At 37.0% G+C, this 5,000-nt stretch overlaps 2 non-coding genes and 14 pseudogenes across 2 annotated transcripts; all 16 read right to left on the bottom strand.

Moving 5' to 3' along the window:
* Nucleotides 1–328: 328 nt before the first annotated feature.
* On the bottom strand, nt 329–447 carry LOC148485836 (5S ribosomal RNA). The gene has a single exon (XR_015871129.1). It is a non-coding gene; the product is annotated as a 5S ribosomal RNA (ribosomal RNA).
* Nucleotides 448–796: 349 nt separating this feature from the next.
* On the bottom strand, nt 797–915 carry LOC148485835 (5S ribosomal RNA; annotated as a pseudogene).
* A 115-nt stretch (nt 916–1,030) lies between these two features.
* On the bottom strand, nt 1,031–1,149 carry LOC148485834 (5S ribosomal RNA; annotated as a pseudogene).
* A 115-nt stretch (nt 1,150–1,264) lies between these two features.
* On the bottom strand, nt 1,265–1,383 carry LOC148485833 (5S ribosomal RNA; annotated as a pseudogene).
* Nucleotides 1,384–1,498: 115 nt separating this feature from the next.
* On the bottom strand, nt 1,499–1,617 carry LOC148485832 (5S ribosomal RNA; annotated as a pseudogene).
* Nucleotides 1,618–1,732: 115 nt separating this feature from the next.
* On the bottom strand, nt 1,733–1,851 carry LOC148485831 (5S ribosomal RNA; annotated as a pseudogene).
* Nucleotides 1,852–1,967: 116 nt separating this feature from the next.
* On the bottom strand, nt 1,968–2,086 carry LOC148485830 (5S ribosomal RNA; annotated as a pseudogene).
* A 116-nt stretch (nt 2,087–2,202) lies between these two features.
* LOC148485829 (5S ribosomal RNA) lies at nt 2,203–2,321 on the bottom strand (annotated as a pseudogene).
* Nucleotides 2,322–2,437: 116 nt separating this feature from the next.
* On the bottom strand, nt 2,438–2,556 carry LOC148485828 (5S ribosomal RNA; annotated as a pseudogene).
* Nucleotides 2,557–2,672: 116 nt separating this feature from the next.
* On the bottom strand, nt 2,673–2,791 carry LOC148485827 (5S ribosomal RNA; annotated as a pseudogene).
* A 116-nt stretch (nt 2,792–2,907) lies between these two features.
* LOC148485826 (5S ribosomal RNA) lies at nt 2,908–3,026 on the bottom strand (annotated as a pseudogene).
* Nucleotides 3,027–3,141: 115 nt separating this feature from the next.
* Nucleotides 3,142–3,260, bottom strand: LOC148485825 (5S ribosomal RNA; annotated as a pseudogene).
* A 115-nt stretch (nt 3,261–3,375) lies between these two features.
* Nucleotides 3,376–3,494, bottom strand: LOC148485824 (5S ribosomal RNA; annotated as a pseudogene).
* A 116-nt stretch (nt 3,495–3,610) lies between these two features.
* LOC148485823 (5S ribosomal RNA) lies at nt 3,611–3,729 on the bottom strand (annotated as a pseudogene).
* A 350-nt stretch (nt 3,730–4,079) lies between these two features.
* Nucleotides 4,080–4,198, bottom strand: LOC148485822 (5S ribosomal RNA; annotated as a pseudogene).
* A 351-nt stretch (nt 4,199–4,549) lies between these two features.
* LOC148485821 (5S ribosomal RNA) lies at nt 4,550–4,668 on the bottom strand. Its single transcript, XR_015871128.1, has one exon. It is a non-coding gene; the product is annotated as a 5S ribosomal RNA (ribosomal RNA).
* Between the last annotated feature and the right edge of the window lie 332 nt (nt 4,669–5,000).

The raw sequence follows: 5,000 nt of genomic DNA, 5'->3' as shown, positions 1-5,000 counted from the left end.
CTCTATTACTTCTTAACTCAAGTAAATTCATTGATAAGTTGAAAAAATTAAATGTAAAATGTAATAGAAAAGAATGTTATGGCAGTATAAAATTACCTACTGCACCTGGTTTTCCCAGGTGGTCTCCCATCCAAGTACTGACCATTCCCAACACTGCATAGCTTCCAAGATCAAACGACATTGGCCATGTCCAGTGTGGTTTGGCTATAGGTGCTGAAGAATATTAACTTTAGACCTCTTTTACTTCTTAACTCAAGTAAATTCATTGCTAAGTTGAAAAAATGAAATGTAAAATGTTATAGAAAAGAATGTTATGGCTATATAAAATTACCTACAGCACCTGGTATTCCCAGGTGGTCTCCCATCCAAGTACTAACCAGGCCCAACACTGCATAGCTTCCAAGATCAGACGAGATTGGGCATGTCCAGTGTGGTTTGGCTGTAGATGCTAAAAGCCTTAACTTTAGACATATTTTACTTCTTAACTCAAGTAAATTCATTGATAAGTTGAAAAAATTAAATGGAAAATGTAATAGAAAAGAATGTTATGGCAGTATAAAATTACCTATAGCACCTGGTATTCCCAGGTGGTCTCCCATCCAAGTACTGACCATGCCCAACACTGCACAGCTTCAATATCAAATGATATTGGCCATGTCCAGTGTGGTTTGGCTATAGGTGCTGAAAAATATTAACTTTAGACGTCTTTTACTTCTTAACTCAAGTAAATTCATTGCTAAGTTGAAAAAATGTAATGTAAAATGTAATAGAAAAGAATGTTATGGCTATATAAAATTACCTACAGCACCAGGTATTCCCAGGTGGTCTCCCATCCAAGTACTAACCAGGCCCAACACTGCATAGCTTCCAAGATCAGACGAGATTGGGCATGTCCAGTGTGGTTTGGATATAGGTGCTAGAAATCTTAACTTTAGACCTCTTTTACTTCTTAACTCAAGTAAATTCATTGATAAGTTGAAAAAATTAAATGTAAAATGTAATAGAAAAGACTGTTATGGCAGTATAAAATTAACTACAGCACCTGGGATTCCCAGGTGGTCTCCCATCCAAGTACTAACCAGGTCCAACACTGCATAGCTTCCAAGATCAGACGAGATTGGGCATGTCCAGTGTGGTTTGGCTGTAGGTGCTCAAAAACATTAACTTTAGACCTCTTTTACTTCTTAACTCAAGTAAATTCATTGATAAGTTGAAAAATTAAATGTAAAATGTAATAGAAAAGAATGTTATGGCTGCATAAAATTACCTACAGCACCTGGTATTCCCAGGTGGTCTCCCATCCAAGTACTAACCAGGCCCAACACTGCATAGCTTCCAAGATCAGACGAGATTTGGCATGTCCAGTGTGGTTTGGCTGTAGGTGCTCAAAAACATTAACTTTAGACCTCTTTTACTTCTTAACTCAAGTAAATTCATTGATAATTTGAAAAAATGAAAAGTAAATGTAATAGAAAAGAATGTTTTGGTTGTCTAAAATTACCTACAGCACCTGGTATTCGCAGGTTGTCTCCCATCCAAGTACAAATGAGGCCCAACACTGCATAGCTTCCAAGATCAGACGAGATTGGGCATGTCCAGTGTGGTTTGGCTGTAGGTGCTCAAACACATTAACTTTAGACCTCTTTTACTTCTTAACTCAAGTAAATTCAATGATAAGTTGAAAAATGAAATGTAAAATGTAATAGAAAAGAATGTTATGGCAGTATAAAATTACCTACAGCACCTGGTATTCCCAGGTGGTCTCCCATCCAAGTACTAACAAGGCCCAACACTGCATAGCTTCCAAGATCAGACGAGATTGGGCATGTCCAGTGTGGTTTGGCTGTAGGTGCTCAAAACCCTTAACTTTAGACCTCTTTTACTTCTTAACTCAAGTAAATTCATTGATAAGTTGAAAACCTTAAATGTAAAATGTAATAGAAAATAATGTTATGGCAGTATAAAATTACCTACAGCTCCAGGTATTTCCAGGTGGTCTCCCATCCAAGTACTAACCAGGCCCAACACTGCATAGCTTCCAAGATCAGACGAGATTGGGCATGTCCACTGTGGTTTGGATGTAGGTGCTCAAAAGTGTTAAATTTAGACCGCTTTTACTTCTTAACACAAGTAAATTCATTGATAATTTGAAAAAATTAAATGTAAAATGTAATAGAAAAGAATGTTATGGCAGTATAAAATTACCTACAGCACCTGGGATTCCTAGGTAGTCTCCCATCCAAGTACTAACCAGTCCCAACACTGCATAGCTTCCAAGATCAGACGAGATTGGGCATGTCCAGTGTGGTTTGGCTGTAGGTGCTCAAAAGCATTAACTTTAGACCTCTATTACTTCTTAACTCAAGTAAATTCATTGATAAGTTGAAAAAATTAAATGTAAAATGTAATAGAAAAGAATGTTATGGCAGTATAAAATTACCTACTGCAGCTGGTATTCCCAGGTGGTCTCCCATCCAAGTACTAACCAGGCCCAACACTGCATAGCTTCCAAGATCAGACGAGATTGGGCATGTCCAGTGTGGTTTGGCTGTAGGTGCTCAAAAACATTAACTTTAGACCTCTTTTACTTCTTTACCCAAGTAAATTCATTTATAAGTTGAAAAAATTAAATGTAAAATGTAATAGAAAAGAATGTTATGGCAGTATAAAATTACCTACAGAACCTGGGATTCCTAGGTAGTCTCCCATCCAAGTACAAACCAGTCCCAACACTGCATAGCTTCCAAGATCAGACGAGATTGGGCATGTCCAGTGTGGTTTTGCTGTAGGTGCTCAAAAACATTAACTTTAGACCTGTATTACTTCTTAACTCAAGTAAATTCATTGATAAGTTGAAAAAATTAAATTTAAAATATAATAGAAAAGAATGTTATGGCACTATAAAATTACCTACAGCACCTGGTAATCCCAGGTGGTCTCCCATCCAAGTACTAACCAGGTCCAACACTGCATAGCTTCCAAGATAAGACGAGATTGGGCATGTCCAGTGTGGTTTGGCTGTAGGTGATCAAAAACATTAACTTTAGACCTCTTTTACATCTTAACTCAAGTAAATTCAATGATAAGTTGAAAAATGAAATGTAAAATGTAATAGAAAAGAATGTTATGGCAGTATAAAATTACCTACAGCACCTGGTATTCCCAGGTGGTCTCCCTTCCAAGTACTAACCAGACCCAACACTGCATAGCTTCCAAGATCAGACAAGATTGGGCATGTCCAGTGTGGTTTGGCTGTAGGTGCTCAAAAACATTAACTTTAGACCTCTTTTACTTCTTAACTCAAGTAAATTCATTGATAATTTGAAAAAATGAAATGTAAATGTAATAGAAAAGAATGTTTTGGTTGTCTAAAATTACCTACAGCACCTGGTATTCCCAGGTTGTCACCCATCCAAGTACAAATGAGGCCCAACACTGCATAGCTTCCAAGATCAGACGAGATTGGGCATGTCCAGTGTGGTTTGGCTGTAGGTGCTCAAAAGCATTAAATTTAGACCTCTATTACTTCTTAACTCAAGTAAATTCATTGATAAGTTGAAAAAATTAAATGTAAAATGTAATAGAAAAGAATGTTATGGCAGTATAAAATTACCACCAGCTCCAGGTATTCCCAGGTGGTCTCCCATCCAAGTACTAACCAGGCCCAACACTGCATAGCTTCCAAGATCAGACGAGATTGGGCATGTCCACTGTGGTTTGGATGTAGGTGCTCAAAAGCGTTAAATTTAGACCGCTTTTACTTCTTAACTCAAGTAAATTCATTGATAAGTTGAAAAAATTAAATGTAAAATGTAATAGAAAAGAATGTTATGGCAGTATAAAATTAACTACTGCAGCTGGTTTTCCCAGGTGGTCTCCCATCCAAGTACTGACCATGCCCAACACTGCATAGCTACCAAGATAAGACGAGATGGGGCATGTCCAGTGTGGATTGGCTGTAGGTGCTCAAAAGTATTAACTTTAGACCTCTTTTACTTCTTAACTCAAGTAAATTCAATGATAAGTTGAAAAATTAAATGTAAAATGTAATAGAAAAGAATGTTATGGCAGTATAAAATTACCTACAGCACCTGGTATTCCCAGGTGGTCTCCCATCCAAGTATTAACCAGGCCCAACACTTCATAGCTTCCAAGATAAGACGAGATTGGGCATGTCCAGTGTGGATTGGCTGTAGGTGGTCAAAAACATTAACTTTAGACCTCTATTACTTCTTAACTCAAGTAAATTCATTGATAAGTTGAAAAAATTAAATGTAAAATGTAATAGAAAAGAATGTTATGGCAGTATAAAATTACCTACTGCACCTGGTTTTCCCAGGTGGTCTCCCATCCAAGTACTGACCATTCCCAACACTGCATAGCTTCCAAGATCAAACGACATTGGCCATGTCCAGTGTGGTTTGTCTATAGGTGCTGAAGAATATTAACTTTAGACCTCTTTTACTTCTTAACTCAAGTAAATTCATTGCTAAGTTGAAAAAATGAAATGTAAAATGTTATAGAAAAGAATGTTATGGCTATATAAAATTACCTACAGCACCTGGTATTCCCAGGTGGTCTCCCATCCAAGTACTAACCAGGCCCAACACTGCATAGCTTCCAAGATCAGACGAGATTGGGCATGTCCAGTGTGGTTTGGCTGTAGATGCTAAAAGCCTTAACTTTAGACATCTTTTACTTCTTAACTCAAGTAAATTCATTGATAAGTTGAAAAAATTAAATGTAAAATGTAATAGAAAAGAATGTTATGGCAGTATAAAATTACCTACAGCACCTGGTATTCCCAGGTGTTCTCCCATCCAAGTACTGACCATGCACAACACTGCATAGCTTCAATATCAAATGACATTGGCCATGTCCAGTGTGGTTTGGCTATAGGTGCTGAAAAATATTAACTTTAGACGTCTTTTACTTCTTAACTCAAGTAAATTCATTGCTAAGTTGAAAAAATGTAATGTAAAATGTAATAGAAAAGAATG

The sequence above is a fragment of the Taudactylus pleione genome, unplaced genomic scaffold (genome assembly GCF_031769625.1).
Source record: "Taudactylus pleione unplaced genomic scaffold, aTauple2 ptg000550l, whole genome shotgun sequence".
Lineage (NCBI taxonomy): Eukaryota > Metazoa > Chordata > Amphibia > Anura > Myobatrachidae > Taudactylus > Taudactylus pleione.
The sequence above is the reverse complement of the archived record's forward strand: the minus strand, read 5'-3'. Positions and strand labels throughout refer to the sequence as shown.